Genomic DNA, 24,078 nt, shown 5'->3' on the forward strand with positions numbered 1-24,078 from the left:
ACTGGACTAATATTATCTTGAACAATTTCGCAAAGAGCACACTGCAAAGAAAATACACTGGCTACCTAATCAAAAGAGTTTCAAAAAACCACGTCGTTCGACAGAGGCATTGAGACGAATATTGAGAGCCAGTTGGTGTCTGCTAAACAAAACATTGCTTTTGAAAAGAGACAAACAATTTGCCACAAGGTAAACTAACTGTCCACTTGTCTCTTTTTTGCAACTGCTTATCAAAGTTTGTGTCGAAATACAACTGGGTGATCGTATTTATAGAAAAAAAATACTCTTAATTTACTTTTTGCTGTGCAGAAAAAGATAAATCAAAATCTACGTTCTTATCACCGTTGAGCGATATTATTATACTCCCCTGAAACAGGTAAAACGCGAGCATGAGCCCTGTCTCAGTGATGAGGGTATTACCACTGCACCATGGAAATCTTTTCTCTCAACTGCTCGATCCCAAAACGATTTCAGCCTTGTCATCACTGTTCCAACAGTCCAGTGCCAGAAACTGGTCTGGAAAATGAATTCAGCTACAGACTAGCATTGTGTGAAATTTGTGCTTTTTTTTAAATGAGAGTGTTATTTGACTGAGTAATTTCGAAGATAACACTCTGCAGTTATTGTTATTTTTTCCTCCAACATTGGAGGGATTGTGTTTATGTGGGTTAGGTTTTTTAAGAGTAGAACTTGACTACATATGATTATTTTAAACCGTTCTTCTAAACAAACTTTTCTTGAGCGTGGGCGGCACGGTGGCACAGTGGGCGCCAGAGACCCGGGTTCAATTCCCGCCTCAGGCGACTGTGTGGAGTTTGCACATTCTCCCCGTGTCTGCGTGGGTTTGCCCCGGTTTCCTCCCACAGTCACAAAGATGTGCAGGTCAGGTGAATTGGCCATGCTAAATTGTCCGTGGTGTTAGGTAAGGGGTAAATGTAGGGGTATGGGTGGTTTACGCTTCGGCGGGTCGGTGTGGACTTGTTGGGCCGAAGGGCCTGTTTCCACACTGTAAAGTAATCTAATCTAATCTAAGTTTTTTTTTCGAATAAACTCTTTTATTGTTTGAAATGTTCAGTAGGTTGGTTCATTTGTTTTGATGCTGATCTGTATTCAGTTGATTAATGGCAATATCACTTCACGTTTTAAGTTCAAACATGAGGTTGGTAGATGAGTGAGATAAGGAAAGCAATTGGTCCACCAGTCCTAACTGGGTTGGAATAAGTACTGAACTAGCGAACTTTCATGTAAAGTCATATTCATTCAAGATGTTTGAATACATGAAATGCCTCTCCATCAAATATCGTTTTAATTAAGTATCTTTCATTTTTATTGCAATCACAGTGGCATCATATATAACACAACAATATAGGGCAGTAAAGTGGGAGGATAGTGATATTAAGATTTGTCGTGAGTTATCTGCATCTACTTCTAGTGTTGCAACAGCTGCGTTGTGAGGACCTCACATAATCACTTCGTTCTCGTGCTTGGTTTGAAATTGTTTGCAATTACACATACTGCAGTTTTTTCCTTAATAGTCAGTTCACAGCATCACTCCATATAGAGAAATAGACCAATCTAGAAATAAGCAGCCCTATAAAGACAGTGAACCAGACTATCCAAATGTTACCGAGTGCTTAAATGGCCATCTTACCAATCATTATGCTAGTTTGAACTCTACATATCTCTTATGACAGATCAACAGGCGCGCACGTGCAAAAACACACACACACACACACACACACACACACACACACACACACACACACACACACACACACACCTTTGTTCGAGAAGAAAGGGAATGTTGAAGTCCAATTAGAACAAGAATCAAGATGCTGAATGGGCTTAACTCACTTTTAGAGATCTAAATAAGGTCATGTTGTGCCAAAGAAATTGCTCATAGTATTCCAGCACCTTTCATCCTGTGTTAAAATATTAAGGGACAATAAATTGGTTGCTGAGTGGAAGGGGAATCCTCACATCTGAGAGAATAAGCAATGATGAAATGAGAAGAGTGGATGGATATGATGGAGTTTTGGATGGACTTGAAGCTAAGAGGGAACCGCATGGGAAAAAATAAAATAGGAAAAATCTAAATCTACTCTTCTCTGACCACCAGTGCAGGTAAATGTAGTCTAAATCTATCAATACGATTTCAAGGTATCAGGAGATTTAGGGGAACCTGAACAGAGGAACAAGTGGCATTCTCGATCATTTTCTACCAGATTGCTTGTGGCATCAGCAAGCGTCATTCTAACCTAGAATTCATAGGCATGGCTATCCATATTAATGCCCCAAAGTATTCGCTTCAAAGCTACCTTGAATGTTTAATTGGATTTTCCCGTCCTAGCTTATTATTCACTTAGTTATCACTTTCAGGGAAGAAAGTACAACAGTATTATATCAGTATTAATCTGAACTTGCATAAAGTGGTCAGTCTTCAACTGGGAAAATGCATTCAGGTCAGAAGAAATTTCTAAAACCGTTGAGTCATCCTATTGGAAAACAAAGAATTCCTACTGTAAGATTCAGTTAAGATTTGTGAAAATGCAATGAGTAGGATTGGTGAGGTCAAAGCAGTGGAAGAAATTTGTATGGACTTCAGTAAGACATTCGACTAGGTTCCTCATGGTAGACTGCTCACCAAGGTTGGATCACACATAATAGAGGAAGAACAAGCTCTTTTGGCATGAACTGGCTCGAAGGTAGAAGACAGAGGGTGGTGCTGGTGTGTGGCATTTCAGATTGGAGTCTTGCAACCAGCGATGTGCTACAATGGTCGGTGCTGGATCAAGTGTTTTTCTTTATCTGTTTGTTACGACACGGCAGTGAAACTATCTGCTAATTAAACCAAACACCCAGAAATGCTTACCACGCCACTCTTAATCTGTTAAAATATGAGTGACAAAGAACTCCCAAAATCCACTATTTAGAGTGAAAAATGTCAATTTATTCCTTAACTCTAAAGGTGAACATTAAACAAAAACTATATAGAACTTTATCACGTCTTTATCTTAAATGCTTGTTGTGTGCCTCCAATTCTATAACAATATACCTTTGTCATAACAACCCGTATTAAATTGCATTAACTGAATTTCAAAACGACACAGCGACTGCTGTCTCTGGTGTCTTCATGCTTTCGGCTGAGACCTCCTTGGGTCATCTTCTCTCTTTTACTGAAAAGATGTTTCGTATGAAAAAGGGACCTTTGATAGAGAATATTTTGCTGGTAGTTACTTTGCCGATGGCAGTTAGTTTCTCTGTCTAACTGTCCAAATGTTCGATTCTTTACACGCTCAACAACAGGTTGTCTAATTGGTCCGAGGTTGGCAAGATCAATAAATTCAAAACAGACTGAGTTTTAGTATCCCAGAGCATAATTTTAAACTGATTAGTTAAATTCGAATTGTGGTTGAAACCACTCAGGTATCTAGTTTACAGGCAAATGTTACATATTTTCAATTTTCCAGTACATTCTGAGAATGCTAGTCAGTCACATGACATGTGCTTGTAAGCTCTGAGTGCAAAACTATATCCACTCACTCTTAAATGCACAGTGCATGCCTTCAACTTCATATCGTATATAAATGATTTGAATGCGAGCATAGAGGGTACATTTAGCAAGTTTGCAAATGACACCAAACTTGCTGATGCAGAGTACAGTGATGAAACTTACCTCAGAATACTACAGGAGCTTGATCAAATGGGCCAATTGGATTTGGAGTGGCACATGGAGCTTAATTTTGATGAACGTGCGATGTTACGTTTTTGAAAGGCAAATCAGGGCAGGGGTGAAGACTTAATGCCAAGTTCCTGGGTTGTATTGCTGAGACCTTGAACTGCAGCAGATTGTATTTCCTTAAAAGTGGATTCGCACTTCGTTCAGATAGAGAAAAAGGTGTTTGGTATGCTTGCCTTTATTGTTCAAAGCAATGAGGATAGGAATTAGCAGCTCATGTTGCGGCTCTACAGGGCATTGGTTAGGCCACAGGTGGAATATGGCGTGCAGTTCTGGTCTCGCTGCCGTCGGGCTGACGTTCTCAAACTTGAAAGGTTTCAGAAAATATTTGTAGGGATGTTTTCATTGTTATGGAGTTTGAGCTATAGGGAGAGTTGTAATAGACTGGGGTTATTTTCCCTGTATAATCAGAGGCTAACATTGAGCCGATAGAGGTTTACTTAGTTATATGGGACATAAATAGAATGAATAACCACAGTCTCGTCCTAATTTTAGCAGAGTTAAAATCTAGATTGCTTAATTTTAAGGTGTAGGGGAAAGATTTAAGAGAGTCCTAAGTGGCAGTTTTTTCAGAGAGTGTGGTGCGTGTAATAAATTGAGCTGTCAGAGGATATCGTGGAGGCTGCGACAATGGAACGGTTAACACGGACAAGGGTCAAATGGTGATCAATGGAACTGGGTTTGTTTAGGATATCTGATTGGCATTGACAAGTTGGACCGAAGGGTCTGATGCCATGCTGTATATCTCTGTCAATCTACAATGCATTTATCATGGGCTTGCAGAATCGTCTTTTGCATGCCTGTTAAATTATTTCAAGAAGTCTCCAAAAGTTGCACATTTTCCAAGAGTAAACTGTCCTTCGATTGGTGCAGTTATTACCCGATTTCAAAAACATAACTGTTCATTTATGTTAGTCGTATATAATCATGAAAATAATTGCACCAGATATACTGAAGCTGCTGAAGCGGTTAGCTCACCATCATCTACTGAATGGCAAATATTGATGCAAAACAATTACTTTGCAGGTCGCTACCATTGAATAATTAAGTCTTAAATAGTTTGTGACTCCGTGTCTGCCTAAATTCTTTGAAGTCACATTACACTAGAATATCATCCAACTGGTGTATTCCAAATTACAAGCTTTCGAAGTGTTTTGCCTTCATCAGGTGAAGTAAAGAGAAGAACGCGATCACACAATTTAAAGCAGAGAGAAGAAAATATCACACAATGCTGTGAGCGGTTTGTTGACAGGTTGAATAACAAGTTTCTGCAAGTGATCAATAGTGTCTAACGGTGTGAATAAAGTGGCAAAAGATGAAAAACAAGTGTTGGCATGACCTCAAATCGTATTAATTGAGACAACGAAATAATGACAAAAAAACTAACATAAAAATAGCATTGTGGTGGACATAAAACAAATGGCGAAAAGAACATGATATGGACGTGCTGGTGTTGGACTGGGGTGGATATAGTTTTGAAAAAATACACGCACAACATCAAGCTATAATCCTACGGTGTGAGATGAAAAACATTGTTCGAATCGTATGAGTATATGCCATGCATGCGGCAGATGCAATTCCCATGGATGAACGGACATGATGCAAGAATCATCTGACAGTAATGTTTCGTTGCAATCAGGAAAAACCTTCAGCAGTTAAAGGCTTTCGGCCTCGTATCTTCAGTTGACCGTCCTGCCGGTCGGACTTCAGAATTCGCAGCAACACAGAGTCATCGAACAGAGGCTGATAGCGAATTTCGGTACACATGAGGGTACGTTCAATAAGGATCCTCGCTTCATGTCACAATATAGGTGATCACACTATACTCAACACTCTCTCACACACTCCCACACGCAAGCTAACATTAATGCACACAACACGCATACTCTTACACAAGATCACATTCACGCACACAGTCAGACCGCCTCTCATACACACACTCCCTCTGAGGCACATAACACGTAAGCACTCACAGTGACTCACGCATCCTCACGCAGGCATATATTCTGTCACATTCCATGTACCCCACCAGGATAAAAATCACACAACACCAGTTTGCCGTCTGACAGGTTAATTTGGAAGCATTAGCTTTTATTTGCGCCGCTCCTTCACCACGTGGTGGTGATAACAACCGGTTGTACATTTGGCAATCCAAAGGCCAGTGCTTCCAAATAAACCCATTGGACTATAACCGGACAGTTGTGCGATTTTTAACTTTGTCCACTCCAGTCCCACACCGGCACTTCCAAGTGATGGCACTTCATCAACCATGCACAAACGTGCACATAGACAGTCTTGCACACTGCTGGCCCACCCCCAACACATGTTTTCTCTCTCTGTCCCTCGTATAGACACAGGCATAAGTATATGGAGTGAATTTTAATTTGCATATTTGTATTGCAGATGCTCTCTGTTTTGTTCAAAAAGCAAACAATTCGTCGGCAGTCAACCCATGTGCCATTTTATAAATTCCTACTTTTGAAATAGAACCAGTCTGACTTGAGTTTTGAATAGAGACAGACGTTAACCTCAGACACTTAATGCATTTCTGAGATGCCACTTTTTCTTTAAAACAAAACTTTAAATTATCTCGGTAATGTGACTTGAAATAAGTTTAAGCTACATATTAATCAGTTGAAATTTGCATTTCAATTTTAAGTCATTAACGATTTCTGTTGCAGCAATCGAGGTTTGTTTTCATACATGGTATCAGTTGTATGACACTTTACTCATTTACTCTAAATTCTAAATGGTCCTGCCCAACAAGGTATTTGATGAAAGCTTGTACTTACAAATAAACCTGTTGGACCTTTACTAGGAAAGTCACGGTAGGTATAAAAGTTCAATGCCAAGGGTCTAACCAAAATAATAAATAACACAAAACTGTCCATCTAATTGATGTACAGAGACTATATCAAGTTATGAAGGTTATTTAGTCAAAGCAGAACAGTAAAGGACATCTCACAGTTACAGAATAGTATGGCGACATTGAATGTAACGTGACATGACTCAATATAAAGGGTAAGGCGCATTCATGGCTGCAGAACTTTGCCTTAAGTTTCTGCTCGGTGATATTGCTTCTCTATCTATCTCAAAACACGCTTTGAAGGACGCTTTCCTGAAGACCAGAGGCCGAATGTCCTTGACTGCTGAACTGTTGCCCATCGGGGAGGAAACTTACTTATTTAGCAGTTTGATTAGATTAGATTAGATTAGATTACTTACAGTGTGGAAACAGGCCCTTCGGCCCAACAAGTCCACACCGACCCGCCGAAGCGCAACCCACCCATACCCCTACTTTACCCCTTTAACCTAACACTACGGGCAATTTAGCATGGCCAATTCACCTAACCCGCACATCTTTGGACTGTGGGAGGAAACCGGAGCACCCGGAGGAAACCCACGCAGACACGGGGAGAATGTGCAAACTCCACACAGTCAGTCGCCTGAGTCGGGAATTGAACCCGGGTCTACAGGCGCTGTGAGGCAGCAGTGCTAACCACTGGGCCACCGTGCCGCCCACGACCACCGTGCCGCCCAGTTGTTACACAGTGTCCATTCATCCACTGTCATAGCGTCTACATGTTCTCACCAATATATCATGCCTCATAGTGTCATTGCCCGCATTGTGTGAAAGAAATAAGATTGGCCAACTCATATTATTATGTTCCGATTATGTGGTGTCTGATGCTATGAAAGGTTCTGGCAGTATTCATGTTGGTGATTTTGCAGACATTGCCGTGCCAGGGCTGTGTCTTTCTGTGGTGGATGTTGTCCTGAACACGAGGTTGCTGTGAACGATGGTCTATTCGGGGTTTGGCAGTTGTTTGAAGGCGAGAGGTGGAGGAGTAAGAATTCCTTTGGCGCGAGTTTTGTCGTCATCACTTATATATTTACGCCACTGTGTTGTTTGATGTAACGTTTCATTTTGCATTTCTGTCTCAGTCAAAGGGATGATGCTATTCTGAACTATTTAAAGTCTTTGAATTGTTGAATTTGTCTGACCAACTGTATTAGTTTAATAATATAATGTCTCTACTTACATTATGTAACAGAATTGACATATTTGAAATGCGAGCTAGATCTAATAGCGCAGAACACTTGTGATAGCAATTCGAAATATAATTTCTCGAAGAAGATGCAATGAAATCGCACTTGCATATTGTGTGATTCAGAGCAAGAACTGATCACGTGTCAATAATTAAAACCATTACTCGTAGAACAGGGGATTTCAAACTCATGAGTTACTCAATATTACAGCACGCCCTTGGCCCTCGGGAATATCTATTTAAATCTAAGCTTTAAACATATTCTATCTCAACTGGGAATTTAAACAGCTAACATAATCACTTTAAGTTTTTACTTTTGTTAGTAATGAAGTTGAACATTCTTGCGACATTAATGCTCTCAGTGACATCGCACAACGTATAAATTAAACGTTACCTGCATCCGAGTTCAATTCCAAGGATTTGCTGTGTCAGGACGGGAAAGGAAATCTTTAGCTGAAAGCATGGGATCATTTTACAGCATCACGAAAATATACTATACCATTCTGGCCATAATCGGTGTTCCTGGTATGTGACAACGAATATTATTGTTTTGTGTATGATCCAAAGATTCCTGTTAAAGTATTTTCTGTGATTTTCACAAAGAAATAAAATCAGCAGAGAGGTAACGAATTTATCAACTAATTGATTTTTGTGAACTTGCATCTGCAGTAGAATTAGACAACGGATATTGCTGGAAGAACCTGTCATTTAGCAGTTTTCTAAACACGTTTCACTTCATGCAGTGGAACAAAAAAATCATGTTATTGCATTTTGGCAACGTAACTCATCTGCATTCAGAGGGCATCTCTCGTTGGTACACTCATTAGCTCTTTCTTTATCTCATTTTGCAAAGTTATGACAATAATTATTGGCTAAGTCTTGAAGATGTTTCTGTTGTGAAAATTTGTAATAATTTACATTTCACAAACGTTCTTGAACTTCACCATAATGTAACTTATGAAGTAATATTAACTTGTAAACAGCGGGAATTCACTGTTGGTTATAACAACTTAACAGGATTATACTGATACTGTGAACTGTGTTTCTTACAGCGACTGAAAATACTATGTCGCTAAACTAAATGGGTGCATTGTGCGTGTTTTCTTCTCGTACGTTCGTGTGAGTAGTAATTTTGTTATATGACACGTGACAATCATTTTTTGTAATATATTAATGTTTGAACGACCAACGATTAATTAGAATTCAGATTCTCTACGCATGCAATCAAAATAAATGTCGTCATGAGTTCAGTCTGGCATGAGAGTTTCAGGAAACCTATTTAGAACTGTAGGATAAAGGTGCAGGTTTTCCAAATAAATTTCCAAATAAATCTCATCTTCAAGTATTCTATATTAACATGGCATTTTAACACCTGATATAATTATTTTACGTTTCTACTTCGGTTAATAATGAAGTTCAGCAACGTTAACTTCCTTTTTGATATCACACAATGAATAATTTAACTGTAATGTACTTCAGAACTTGACTCCGAGAGATTGGCTGCAACAGGACATGAAACAAAATATTCACAAGAAATCAAGGGATCATTTTACAGCATTTGGAAAATGTATTATTCTGTTGTGGCTTTCATTAGTGGTTTTGATATGCAACAATAGCAACTAATGTTGTGTATATCCAGGTATAAACAACGACATGTTCCAATGAACATTAATGTTTCAACAAATGGTGAAATTGTTATGAAGACACCGTCCAGATTTTTTGTTCAGTAAGTTGAAAACCCGAAATTTGCTCTCACTAAAATATCCACACATCATTAGGGGGGCGATGGCCTAATGTTATTATTGCCAGCAGCTCAACAAGTGTCCCAGGAACCTGGGTTCAAATCCCACGATGGCCGATGGTGGAATCCAGATTCGTTAGGGCGGCATAGTGGCTCAGTGGTTAGCACAGCTGCCTCACACGGCTAGGGTCTCAGGTTCGATTCCAGTCTTGGGTGACTGTCTGTGTGGGGTTTGCGCATTCTCTCCGTGTCTGCGTGGGTGGTTCAGGTGAATTATTCATGCTGAATTGCACATAGTGTTAGATACATTAGTCAGAGGGAAATGGGTCTGCGTGGGTTCCTCTTGAGAGAGTGGGTGTGGATTGGTTGGGCAGAAGGTCCTGTTTCCACGCTGCATGGAATCTAATCTAATTAACCAAATAAATACGTTTGTATTGCGCAGAGGTACCTTATTTATCAATTGTCATGGTTTAGTATGCAGAGTAGAATCAGACGACAGGTATTACTGGAAGAATCTGTCATTGGAGCACTTTATTCTCTATGACTGACCTTTTGCAGTGGAACAAAAAAGTAATCATTTTATATCATATTTCAAGGTAACTGATCTCCACTCAGTGGATTTTTTTTTAATCATGCAATCTCATCTGCTCTCTTACTGCTGTCTTGTAAGTCTGTGACATGAATAAATGAATATGGTTTGAAGATGATTGGAAAATCTATACAAAATTGCATTTAGCAAAATTTCACGAACTTCATCAATTGAAAGAGATTCTTGTCATTTACTAACTTGTCAAGACCAGGAATACACTATTACTCATACCAGCTCAACTGGACCATAAGGTATTCTAATGCTGTGAGCAAACTTACTTCAGCAATCAAAAATACTTTTTGTTCGCAGAAAGACATTTGTGGGCTACTTGTGTTGTGTTTTTAATGAACTCTGTCTTGCAGGGAATAGAGTTTGGCATATGACACGAGAAAATAAATCGCATTTTCGTGATGTATTACTGTTTAATGGATCAGTGAACCTATATGATTAAGAGTCTGTAAAGATGCAATCAATCTTAATGTTGTCCTCAGTTCAATCCAGAATGCAGCTTCCAGGAAACGTTTTTTTGAACTGAAGAATACAGGTGCAGATTTTGAGATATCACTTTCAACTAGGTTAACAGTGCTAAAGATTGAATCATGAAACGAATTATTCACTGGTATAATGTGTTATCTATTGAAATAGCTGCAATGGTCATGCAAGTAATCGTGGCTGAAATAAATATTTGCTAAATTGTTTAAAACGATGTTGAATTCACAGCCTGATCATTGCCTCTATTGATGCTGACACTTTTTACTCCCCCCCCCCCACAACTCATCATTAAATAATTATTTGAACTGTTCAAATTGAAAGCGGTTCAAAAAACCTCTTTTTTCAGTTAAAAATGCTTATATCTTCCTGTAGTTATGATTAGCAATTTTGAACTGACTATCACTAATTTGAGAGCCCAGCTAAACGCTGATATCTTCTGAACTGACAATTCATTACTAAGGACAATTATCACGTCTGGGCTTAGTACCCATTTTCATAATGTATATTCTTTCAAAACTGCTAATGATTCAATTGTGTTCTCATTCATGCCGAGGAGTTTGGACCATTTGGACATACAAATCTAGACTGCAATAAGAAATAATTTATAAACAATATTAAACAGCCTGTGCTAAGTTATCTAAAGAAAAGACCAGATCTACGTTTTACAGCCATTCATAACTGAAGTCAATGAACAATTGAATAATTAACTGAAGGATAAGACTGCATACATGTGTACACTCTTAATAATGAATTAAAGACAGCTAACATAATGTTGAGGCCTCTCAACAGCAGACGACCATGTTCGATTAAGCCTTATGTGATTGTCTGTATGCAAGTACACGTTCCCCCATGTCGAACGTGTTTCTGACAAGTGCCCTGGTTTCCACCCATGGTCCATATCTGTGCAAGTTGCATGGATTGACAGTGCTAAATTGTCCCGTAATGTCAACGAATGTCCAAATTAAGTGTTTTGCCTGTGGTAAATGCAGGTTTGGATGGTTAATGGAGACGTCTGGCTTGAATAAAGTTGGGAGGGTTGGTACGGACTCGATGATTGAATATCCTTGCTCCATACTATAGTCAATATATAATTGTGCAAGACAAAACGCACAACTAAAGCATATTCTTCCTGCACTTGCACCCAACAGTTCTCATTGTGTTATCCATTTCTGTCTCACTCTCTCGACACAAACGTAAATGTTGGCAAGCAGATTACAATTCTATCCACTCTTCACAAAATTAGGATGCGATTGAATACACTGAACACAGTTAAATTTCTGCAGCTAACCACATTTTAGCAAGAAGACTTATGCACTGAATTTTGTGATGCCCCTAATGAAGCAGTTCTTGCAGATTTGTAACGTCCTGAAAATTGGGACGTTGTCCATGTATATCCAGTCTACTTATTGATCTACGATGACTCTTGGTCAGTACGAAGTGTTGCACAGTATTATGAACAGTGTAGTTCATTAGTAGTCAATAACTTATAAGGCACGCCAAGCGTTTTCTTTTGAAACAACACAGTGGCTGACATTATCGAATCTCATTAACCTTCGGTTCAAATGAAATTTTCTGTGCTTGACGTCCAACCGGGATTTTGTTTCTTTTTTTCCATTTATTCTCTTTTGGACATAAGTATTCTATCTGAGAAACATTTATTTTCCGTTTCTCGTTGCTCTGAAAGAAGTGGTGAGCTAACTTCATGAACATCTGCAGTCACTCTGTGTAGGTTGATCCAAAATATTATTAGAGGTAGATTTCCAGGATATGACCCAGCAATACTGAAGTAACAATAATATATTTCCATGGCCCGATGGTGTGTGGCTTGAGACACTTTACAGATTATATCTTTTGGCTTTTTCTGTTGTTAGTAGAGTTCATGGAATCGGAAGACGCTGTCTAAGGATCTTTGATGAATTTTTGGGGTGTACCTTGAGTATAATACACACTACTGCAATTGAGCATCGATCATGGAGGTAATTAATGCTTTTGAATGTGGAGCGAACTAAGCAGGCTGCTTTGACCTGGATGTCGCCAAGGAGCTGTACTCATCACAGCAAGAGTGGAGAATTCCTTCTCATTACTGACTTTTCACTTTCAGATAGTGCAAAGGATTTGTGGAGTCAGAAGGAGAGGTATTCGCAGCAGCATTCATAGTCATTGACTGTTCTTGCAGGTTTTTTTGTCGACTCCTGTTGAATTTCTGGTCAGTAGTGCACCTCCACCTTCCTCCTCCACCCCTACCAAGATGCTGATTTTGGCAGATTCAGTGTGCAGTGCGAATATTACATGTCACTTGTCAGCCTAAACTTCGATATTGTCAAAATCTTATTGCATTTGAATATGAACTACTCCTGTACGAGGGTTAACAAATGGTGCCGAGCATGATTCAATCGTTGGTGATCATTCCTCTTCTGACCTTATGATGATGAGAAAGTCAGTGATGAAACAACTGAAGATTGTTGTGGCAAGGACACTACCTTGTGGACTTTTGCAGCGATATCTTAGAGCCTGAGATGACTGACTACCAACAGCCACAAAAATTAACCGATGTTCCACGTGTGTTTCCATCCAGTAGACGTTTTGCCACCTGATTAGCATTGGCATCAGTTTTGTGAGGGGTCCTCAAAGCCGTATTCAGTTAAAGGCAGCCTTGGTGTCAGCGGTTGTCACTCTCACCACACATCTGCAAGTCAGCTCCTTTTCGCATGTTTGAACATGGATATGATGACGTTAGGATCTGAATGGCCCTGGGGGATTCCCATCCTGGGTGTTAGTGAACAGATTGTTGCTGAAAAGGTACTGTTTGAGAGCACTATTGATGACAAATTATATTAGCTTATTAGTGATGATTGAGAGAAAAGCAATGAAGCAGGAATTGGTGGTTTTGCTTTGTGCTCCATTTCTTTTTGAAAGCAGGGCACGCCTGGATAATTTTCTCCGTTGTCAGTTAAATGAGAGAATTGTAGTTCTACTGGATCAGCTTGGTTTGTAGTGCAGCAAATTCAGGAGTACGTCTTAAGTGCGAACAGCAGAATGTTATCGAGTTGCATTGCCTTTGCAGTATGTATTCAGTCTATCCATTTCTTTACATCACATAGAGTGATTTGAAGTGGCAGAAATTTAGGATCTGTGATGCTCAGTAAACTGGAAGAGGTCAAGATGCATCATTCACTCAACAATTCAGGCTGAAGAATGTTTCGAATTCTTTTCTTTGTCTTTTGCATCTTTCTATTGTTCTGTTCCTTAATTCAGTATTGGGATATTTGTAAAGTTTACTCCTTCAGTGGGTTGTTCGATTGTTCACATCATTCACAACAGGATGTAACAGAAGTGCTGAACATAGATTGGGTACGTTGGTTGTGCTCTCACTTTTATGTGCATATCATTAGCTTCTTCTGCTATTTCTCAAGCGAGCATTCCTGTTTGCCAGTGTCTCCAGGTTGACACTGCATCATTTTTAGGTATGCCTGTCGCATTCTCGTTGAACAAGGGTTCATTACCTGTCTTGAAGCTAATGCTTGACAGTGAGTTATACTTAAACATGAGTTTGCACGTCCTGCTAGAGTACAGCTCTTTTGCTGATGATGTCCCACATACCTCATCGTTGCCCGAACTTGAAATGGTAGATCTGTTCAAAATTCGTCACATTTTGGAAAAGTTTTGCATTGTGAATGCGAGACTTTGATTCGACCAGGACTATGTGGTTGTCACTCTTACCCACCCTGAAAAGGACATATTCATTTCCAGCAGGCGGATTGGTGAGGAAACGGTAAAGTGTGTTTCCCCCCCCCCTCTCTGTTTATTCTCTCAATACCTGCTAAAGATCAATTATCGCACCTGTATCACCTGGCTTCTGCTGGTCATTCAGTTGTTTTGCTGCTGTGTCTCTCTTGGTCGTGGATATTGAACTTCACACTCGAACACATTTTGCATCCTTGCTACTATCACTTCTTTACTCAAGTGTCGTTCATTATGGAGGAGTACTAATTGATCATCTAGTGGATAATGTGGTAATCGGTCAGAAGTTTTATTTCGCTTGTTTAATCTGATGTTATGAGGTATCATGGGATCCAGAGTCAATGTTTAGGACTCCCAGGTCGATTCCCTTGTGACTGCGTACCCCTCAGCTGGCATCTCTTGTGGGTCTATCCTGCTGAAGAGACGTGGCATATCAGCATGTTGGTGCAGCAGTTAGCCTTGCTTCCTCACAGACTAAAGCACATATGTTCGATTCCAGCTGTGTGGAGATTCAATGTGCACGCACAGTGCTCCAGTTTCCTCCCACCGTTCAAATTTCTCCAGGTTATGTAGACTGGTTATCTTAGACTACATTGTATTGCCTACGAATGTGCAACTTAAGTGTATTAGCATGACAAATATGAGGTTATGGAGAGAGGTTAGGATCTGGATGTGACTGTTCTTGACAGGGTCTGTGCCTACTCAAAGGGCCTCGTTCTGGGATACTGTCTGTGGGGTATAATTCCACGAGTCTGATTGTGTCAGTTTGATACTTGACACATCTTTGAGACAGCTTTACTGACTTTGACACTAGCCCTCACAGTTTGTAAGGATGACTTTGCAGGGCTGGAAAGTTTTGTTTCTGGTGCCGAGATCAAAAACTGATGTTCCATTCTGTCTCATTTCTCTGTTGAGACCTTGTAGCAGTCACTGCACTGTATCCTTTTGGAGATGATTTCAGAGGACAGTTTAGATTTCTCTGTTTCTGGAATCATATATCAGCCTAATCATGTGAGTATCAAATATGACCTTTCCTGAAAGAAGAACACAGAACATTCATGAATCAGGCGCTTTCTCGTTTTCTTCCTCCCGCCCCCCCCCCCAAAAAAAAAAAAAAATCTGCAGTTTCTTCATGGTCATCTGTATATCTATAATTCAACTTTTGTTTTTAGTTACCATTAATTTAACTGCCATGATTCGATTGGAATCTAGATCTGCAGAAAATCATCTGGGTTTCTGAGTCCATACTCTAGCAATCATTATAAAAGGGCATTACCATCCTAGAGAGTATTCCAGGTCATCTCCCCATAGCATTGCATCCAGGGGCCCTTTCAAATCAGGAGTCAATGGAAATTAGGGAGAAATGCTCCACTAATTATTCAAGTAACGAGGATTGCGGTTGTTAAGTTAAAGATTTCTATTGAGGTAATTCTCGTATTATTAATTTAGGACCAATCATCGACATTTACATCATTTGGACAATCCCACAATGAGAAGATCCGAATTAGGAAATGTCATTGACGTTTGCACGATGTTCTGTAACCCTTGGAATTCCTGAGATAATGAAGCCGTAGTGGCGATGCACATCACACCGTGAAATACATGAAACACACATAAACAAAAATTGCTGAAGAAACGTAGCTGTTCTCGCCGTATCTGTGCTGAGAAGTCAGAATTAATGGTTAGCATCCAGTGACCCATCTTTGGAATACATCTGTCCAGAATTGAGTTGGCAAGTAACATTCAAGCCAGACAAGCTTGGCATTGGCCAAATCTCACAAGACGTAATTTAACCACCACCTATTTACTTTTAATGACACATGCACAACGAACATCTTTGCAGTTATGTTTTACAAGAAAGGAACTCACAATCTAAGATAGACTAGGGTGACAAGAAAAGCAACATGCCAGAGATTATTCACCGAGGCACTCATCACCTGTTTCCTAAATAACTTTTCCACAAACAAATAATGGGCAAAATCATGGCAACATGGTACATCAACTGCAAGCTTCTTAAATATTTTGAATAAAAAATCCCAGAAAATGGCAATTTATCCACTGCTTGCCCATTCTAAAACTTAACAAAAAAACATGTTTGATAGCGTGCATATCATCGATGCAGTTCAATGAAGCAATTCACAATGGTCCTTCCTTACCATCTTACAAATCCAACAGCTTGAAGTGCAAAGAGAGCAGATGCATGAAAAAGTAACACCTGCCATTTCCTGCACCATCATTACTTGGAAGTACAGCGCTATCCGTTCAGGATTTTTGCATATAGTCCTTATCCATCTATCTTAACATCTCCATTGATGTATCTGGGATCCAAGCACTGCTGCAGTTTAAGATTTCAGCTTACCAATATCTTTTATTCATGAAGATTAAGATGGAAACATTTACATTCATATTGCATGAATTAACAGTAAAAAAAATGATGATAAATGAAGTATGCATGTATATTTCCTCGCTTGATCCCTTTGGTCTTTCAATTTCACTGCTTCTCACTCTCTCTCTCTCTCTTTCTCTCTCTATCTATCTATCTATCTATCTATCTATCTATCTTTCTATCTATCAATCTATCTATTTATCACTTTGTCTTTCTCTGAGTGTCTCTTTCTTACATACACGAGCTCACACATTCATCAAATTTGAGAAACAATAAATAGAGTCGTTGTGTCCTTCTTCAGATCCCAGTACACTGTCGATCTTGCTAAGCACAGCCACATTACCCAGTAAATCTGTTGTGCAGGTTCCATATGACAATTGACTTACAATGTTTGTAATGATTCCATCATATGTATCTACACTTTGTGAATTTTGCATTTTATTGGATACGTAAAAGTGACCTGTGTTATGTTCAATATCACTCCATACTTTCATGTCCTTCTATTATTATCAAAAACCGTAAATTGTTAATGTCTTTAATTTTGGATGCAAGTTCATGGACGTGAACAGTTAACATTGTTGCTCTGTTCCCCTAATACTCATCAATATGATGAGTGTATTCATTGTTGTTTTTTTGTTATATTTGCTGCATTTGCAGCATTTTTCTGTTGCCACAAAGCTTGGTTTTAACAAGTCCGAATGAGTCTATGCAAGGTGGAACCATGGATTATGCAAATTCTTTGACCTGTGTCATCTGCAGTCTGTCTTTGTTGGCTGTGACAGTCTACTTACCTGGAAGTCACACTGGTTACCAGACTTCGATCTTAATCGCTCATTGGGGTCTCCTGACATTCTGCTAGAGATATGTGGCCAGACCTGGAACTCAGTTGAGATGGGCACTGTCAGATTTTATGAAGCCTTGTTCCTGGTTCGGTGGAGATTTATTTGGACGCAATTTCGAATTTGGCAGTCATGATCAATGGAGGTGAAGCACTTTCAGGTTTTGATCCACAAGACGAGCTTTGAATGTGGTTACAAACAAAATGCATCCATTGTCAGTTGCACTCAGCTGCCATATTTCCAGAAAATCCACATATTTAAAATGAGTTAGACAGAGATCGCATTGTCAAAAATATTTAGTTTTACTATTATTTGCTCCACTCCTCAGATTCCATTCCACCGACACGTGAAGATCTTTTAGTCGTAATTTGTTTAGTGATATTATTTATCTTAACTTTATGTCTGAATCCTGCTCTACATGTCTGATTCAGCTGTGTAATTCATGATAATTCTGCAGCAACGCCTACAATCCATGATGACTTAAGACTAAAAAAAACCCTCTCTCTCTTCCTTTCTTTCTCTTATAGTTAATACAATAGCAATTGCGATTTTGTCCCGTGGAAGGTGCGGCCTCTCCATTTGCACCACTCGTTACTTAATTGCAATGGCAACAGCAGACCTAATCGTCATCATCGCTGCAGACATACTGTGGCAGATCGGTCCTTACTATTTTCCTGGATCTTTTCTGGAAATCACACCTGTGTGTAGTTTTACATTTGTCTTGATGTATGCAGCCACTGACTGTTCTGTCTGGTTCACTGTAACTTTCTCTATTGATCGTTTTGTTGCCATTTGTTGCCAAAGACTGCGAACGAAATATTGCACAGAGAAAACTGCGACAATAATACTAGCAACAACTTGCATTCTTCACTGTTTAAAAGACATAGCATTCTTCTTCAAATTCGAACATTTGGAAATAACTGATAATATTTATTGGTTTTGTAATGAAATTTCAAGTTATTATACTGATCCTGGATGGATTGTATTGGAATGGTTTGAAACTGTTTTAACACCTTTGCTCCCATTTGTTTTAATTATTTTACTGAATGGTCTTACAGTCAGACACATATTAGTTGCTAGTCGAGTCCATAAGCGACTAAAGTCTCACAGCAAGATTCAGACAAACCCTGACACAGAAATGAATAATAGGAATAAATCTATAGTTTTACTCTTCACTATATCTGGTAGCTTCATATTGCTTTGGCTCTTATTTGTAATAAATGTATTGTATTATAACATTGCAGGAGCGAATCCTTTGTACTATAATGATTCTTTGTATATATTTGAACAATTCGGATTTATGTTAGTGGATTTAAGTTGTTGTACAAACACGTTTATTTATGTAGTCACCCAATGTAAATTCAGGGAGCAGTTGAGGAATGCGCTGAAATATCCATTTAAAGCAATTAATCGAATCATTAATGAATAAAGGAAAAGTGAAAATAACCCAAATGTTCTGATTTTTTCAATAATACATATAATGCCTTTTCCGCAGACGTCCATCAGAATTGATAATACGAGGGATCACTGACAGAATGAAAATGGTTCTCATTCTTTTCAGTTCAATTCTCCAGTTTATTTCCAAAACTGGACCACAAATTTTCTGCACATCTGCTCCATCAATATACTTTTCTGCCATTGCCCATATTCCACGAGAAGCCTGCCCTCTTACTTAGTAGTTTCCTCTGCTTGAATGAATTACCTTCAGTGAAGTAACCCTTCTTAAAACAACTCCTAAAGAACATTTTTGATGTGCTATTGTCACTATTCCTTCACGTTTCTTTTAGATTAAGATTTTTGATTTGTAATTTTGCATTATATCGTGTTGGATCTAAAGATTTTACTAACACCTTCCGCCCCGACCTCAAATTTACCTGGACCGTCTCAGACTCCTCCCTCCCCTTCCTAGACCTCTCCATTTCTATCTCGGACGACCGACTCAACATGGATTAATATTAGAAACCGACTGACTCCCACAGCTACCTAGATTACACCTCGTCCCACCCTGCCCCCTGTAAAAACGCCATCCCATACTCCCAATTCCTTCGCCTCCGCCGCATCTGCTCCCAGGAAGACCAATTCCAAGGCCAAAAAACCCAGATGGCCGCCTTCTTCAAAGCCCGCAATTTCCCCTCAGACGTGATTGACGATGCTATCCATCGCATCTCCTCCACTTCCCGCTCCTCCGCCCTTGAACCACGCCCCTTCAATCGCCACCAGGACAGAACTCCACTGGTCTTCACCGACCAGCACACCAACCTCCAGTATCATCCTTCATCATTTTCATTCTGACACCTCCAAACAGGACCCAACACCAAGGATATATTTCCCTCCCCTCCCCTGTCAGCGTTCCAGAAAGACCCCACACACATCATTTACTGCATCCGCTGCACCCGATGTGGCCTCCTATACATTGGGGAGACAGGCTGCCTACTTGCGGAACATTTCAGAGAACACCTCTGGGACACCTGCACCAACCAACCCAAACGCCCCGTGGCTGAACACTTTAACTCACCCTCCTACTCCGCCAAGGACATGCAGGTCCTTGGCCTCCTCCATCGCCAGACCATGGCAACACGACGCCTGGAGGACGAGCGCCTCATCTTTCGCTTAGGAACCCTCCAACCACAAGGGATGAATACAGATTTCTCCACCTTCCTCATTTCTCCTCCCCCCCCACCTTCGCTCAGTCTCAACCCTCGGACTCAGCACTGCCTTCTTGACCTGCAATCTTCTTCCCGACCTCCACGCCCTCAACCCCTCTCCGGCCTATCACTCTCACCTTATCCTCATTCCACCTATTGCATTCCCAACGCCCCTCCCACAAGTCCCTCCTCCCTACATTTTATCTTAGCCTGCTTGGCACACCCTCCTCATTCCTGAATAAGGACTTATGCCCGAAACGTTGATTCTCCTGCTCCTTTGATGCTGCCTGACCTGCTGCGCATTTCCAGCAACACATTTTTCTGCATGGCTTATAAGCAAACTTCAAAAGAATTTCCGAAATGTTTCAAGATCTCGATCCCAACACACTGTCGAATTCTATACGTTGATTGAAGTAATCTAGATTACTTCAGAATTCTTGTTGCACGAACCCTCAATTTCGTGGTTTATATTTGCCCTGTAATTTACCGACTATATTTTGTTGGCCTATTAGCAGTTTCTACTTGCAACACCGCTGTGCATTGTTGTTTTTTCACGCCACACAACAAAATTGATATCTGGTGACTCTTGCAAAATTAAAAAAAAATACTTGCTGTGTCGCCTAATGGATTCACAATGTTGTCACATATCTGTAGATTATGTTATGTCTGAAAACAGATTTTTAGCATTATGACGAACGTTTGGCAAAATTAAGAAGAAAACAAAAAATAGTGTAACACCAAAAAGTATAGAGTTAATTTTCTGTGGCTATAAGAACGGGTGGCCCTAATTCACAAAGTGGCATGATGTCACAAATTAAAAGCATTAGTTTGTAGAAAAAAACGCGCTTGCAAAAATTTCTGTATAATTTCAGGTATTCGAGTGTTTATTGCTTTTTGTTTATCTTTGTTCAAGCATCGCAATTGTCTCAAAAACTTTATGTTTCATAGAAAGACCAACGGTTTTTTTTAAAAGGAAACAATTAGACCAAAATAGTTCTCATACTTCTTTTACTTACCTGCATTCTTCAAAATAAATTCAGAATTTGGAGCTCAGGTCCAAGGTACGTCAAACATTAGATTATTTACCTGTTTCTGTGAAGAACCGAATTTCGCACAGTAATAAAGCACTATTTGAAAACATATTTTTACTGTCTTGTAACATTTTGATGGTTTTGCACTGGTGACATTTACGAACAACTCCCGATTTTGTCAATGACACAGTATTCAAAGAACGGTTTTGCCTCAGACTGTTTAGTTTTACCGAAATATGGGGAAACTTTTACTTCATGCTTTAACTTCTCAAGTGTTTACTCATTCTCACAGCTCTTTATTTTTGTCTCCTATTCCATGCCGATGCCAAAAGTTGCAACTCGTGTATGTTGGCACAAATATGGATAGGGCACGAGCACGGATATGAACTGAGCACTTCAGAACTTCTTTATTTAGTACGTCTTGCAATCAACTGATATTCACCGCGACAGTCATTGATTTGCCCTGTTGCATTATATTTTGATGATAAATGCATTATATTCACTTCTTCTTCAGCTCTGCTTTTCTATTTCAAAATTATTTTTCTACAACGATAGCAAATTGTTTTTGGTTCCTTCTAATACTCAACTGTAGGACTCCTGAGTGCAGGTGAATGATTGTTTATTCACGCAAAGACAGGGCGATTTTGTCATATTGTAGTTGGAACAGAATAAGAACAGCAAACATGCAACCCGTTTCCCATTTAAATGCAAACCTTGGCTGCATCTTATTCAAGTAGGAAGGAAATACGTGCTGTCCCAACTAAAAAAAAAATTCCTGAAGCAAAGCAGGGACAATTTATTTCTAATAACCTGGCTCAAGCTCTGATGCTGTTTTCGGAATCTCTTATCTGTTTGAAGGCTATGCATGTTTCTCCCTTCTGCTGTCTCCAAGAAGGTGTTATTTTATGATTCCCAACTCTTTTGTGAAGAGGTCCAATAACATTACCAAATATGTTGCTTAACGATCAGCTGTAGAATGATGCTCCTATCATTTTACTGTGAACATAGAACCCGATTTAATTCTCACAGCACATTTAACTCTTACACGTGTCAAAAGAATGATTATATACATGTTAAGCTGTCCATATGACCAGTTATGCATAAACAATAATAAATGTGGATTACCGACAGAAAAGAGACTAATTTCCTCAATTTCGGGTACTGTAAGGAACTTCTTTCTTATCTCTAGTTTTTTTATTATTATTAAACGTTTCTGTCATTTAAAAAAATCAAAAAAGGAAGATAAATTACAACGCCAGCACACATTCTTCTATATAAAGTTAACAACCAAAATAAAACCCAGGAAAAAAAAACAACACAACAGCAACAATAATACAAGCAAAGCACAACTATACCCATGTGCAAAACAGACAAATCGGGTGGAGAGGTTTCAGAAACCCAACAAATTAAAATATTTTTCTCGTGCAGAAAGTTAGGATATTAAACATTTCTTTTCTCCCATGACCATCCAAACAGGGTATATTGGGTAGGCCCAGGACGAGAGAGATAGGGATCATCTTAACCTCAGCCCTCAAGACCCAGTCTATAACCCCCGCCAAAATATTCCAATACGTATGGACCCTGTGACAAGACCATAAACAAAGATAGAGAGCATCTATGTTCACCTTACACTGAGGATAAAAATGGGAAGCTTCTAAGTGAAACTTTTAGAGACGTTCTGGGCCAGATGGACCCTATGCAAAATCTTTAGCGACATGGCATGTGTCTAATTGCAAATCGAGGTCTGCCTCGCATTCTTGCAAATGTCTCCCCATGCTTCCATAGAATTCTACACAGCTAAGTCGCTCTCCCAAACTCGGCAAAAGCCACTCCATGTCTTCTGAAGGATCACTTCTCCCCAATCATATGATACAACATGCTCATAGAGATAACATCTTTCACAGATAGTAACCCCTTCTACATAATAGATCTGCAGTGCTTATTCAAGAGCATGGTCCCTTTCTGAATAAAATCCCTGACATGAATAAAAAAAAGCAAAAAAGGTACTTGCTAGCTGGACAATATTTACGAATATTTTGGTCAAAGGACATAATTATTTCACCTTCAAAAAATTTTCCGAAACAGGCGATTCCCCTAATTGCCCAGAGCTTAAATTCGGGGTCCTTTACACCCATTTGAAAACCCGCATATCCACTACAGGTTTATAAAATTGAGTTTTGGACATATTATCCTCCCTCTGTCGCATTATCCTCCATGCATTAACAGTATTAATAACAATCGGGTTACAGCAATATTCCATGAACATCTTCATGTTATCTAAGAATTAAAGGCTGCTACGGGGCATTTCCTCTCGGAGGTCTCAATATCTAGCCATATTGATGCCGATTCTTTGCAGACTCATTCACTAACAAATGATACAAGAAATCTTAATTGGTATCTTCTAATATCCGAGAAATCCCCTTGCCCCAACTCATGAAGCAACTGTAGTTTAGACAACTTGATAAGAAGCCACCTACGTTGCCAAATAAAAGAGCTAAACCGTCCATTAAGTCTCTGTGATATAGATCTTTGAAAAATCAGAGGAAGCATCCATATAGGATAGAACAAACGGGGGAGATAATTTATTTTGTTTTGAAATACCGGGCCGAGCCAGGATAATGGAAACACTTCCCATTGCTGAAAATCTTGCTTAATCCTATCAAGTAAGTGAGCAAAATTGGCCTTAAACAGCCAATTAAAAACATGAGTAATAATGATGCTGAAATAAGAAAAATTCTCCTGTGACGGTTTGAATGGGAAACGTAGTTCATCATCCACCTCAGATATTCACCTAAAATACCTCCATTGGCACAGCCTCTGATTTTG

This window comes from Chiloscyllium plagiosum, chromosome 37, assembly GCF_004010195.1.
Source record: "Chiloscyllium plagiosum isolate BGI_BamShark_2017 chromosome 37, ASM401019v2, whole genome shotgun sequence".
Classification (NCBI taxonomy): Eukaryota; Metazoa; Chordata; class Chondrichthyes; order Orectolobiformes; family Hemiscylliidae; genus Chiloscyllium; species Chiloscyllium plagiosum.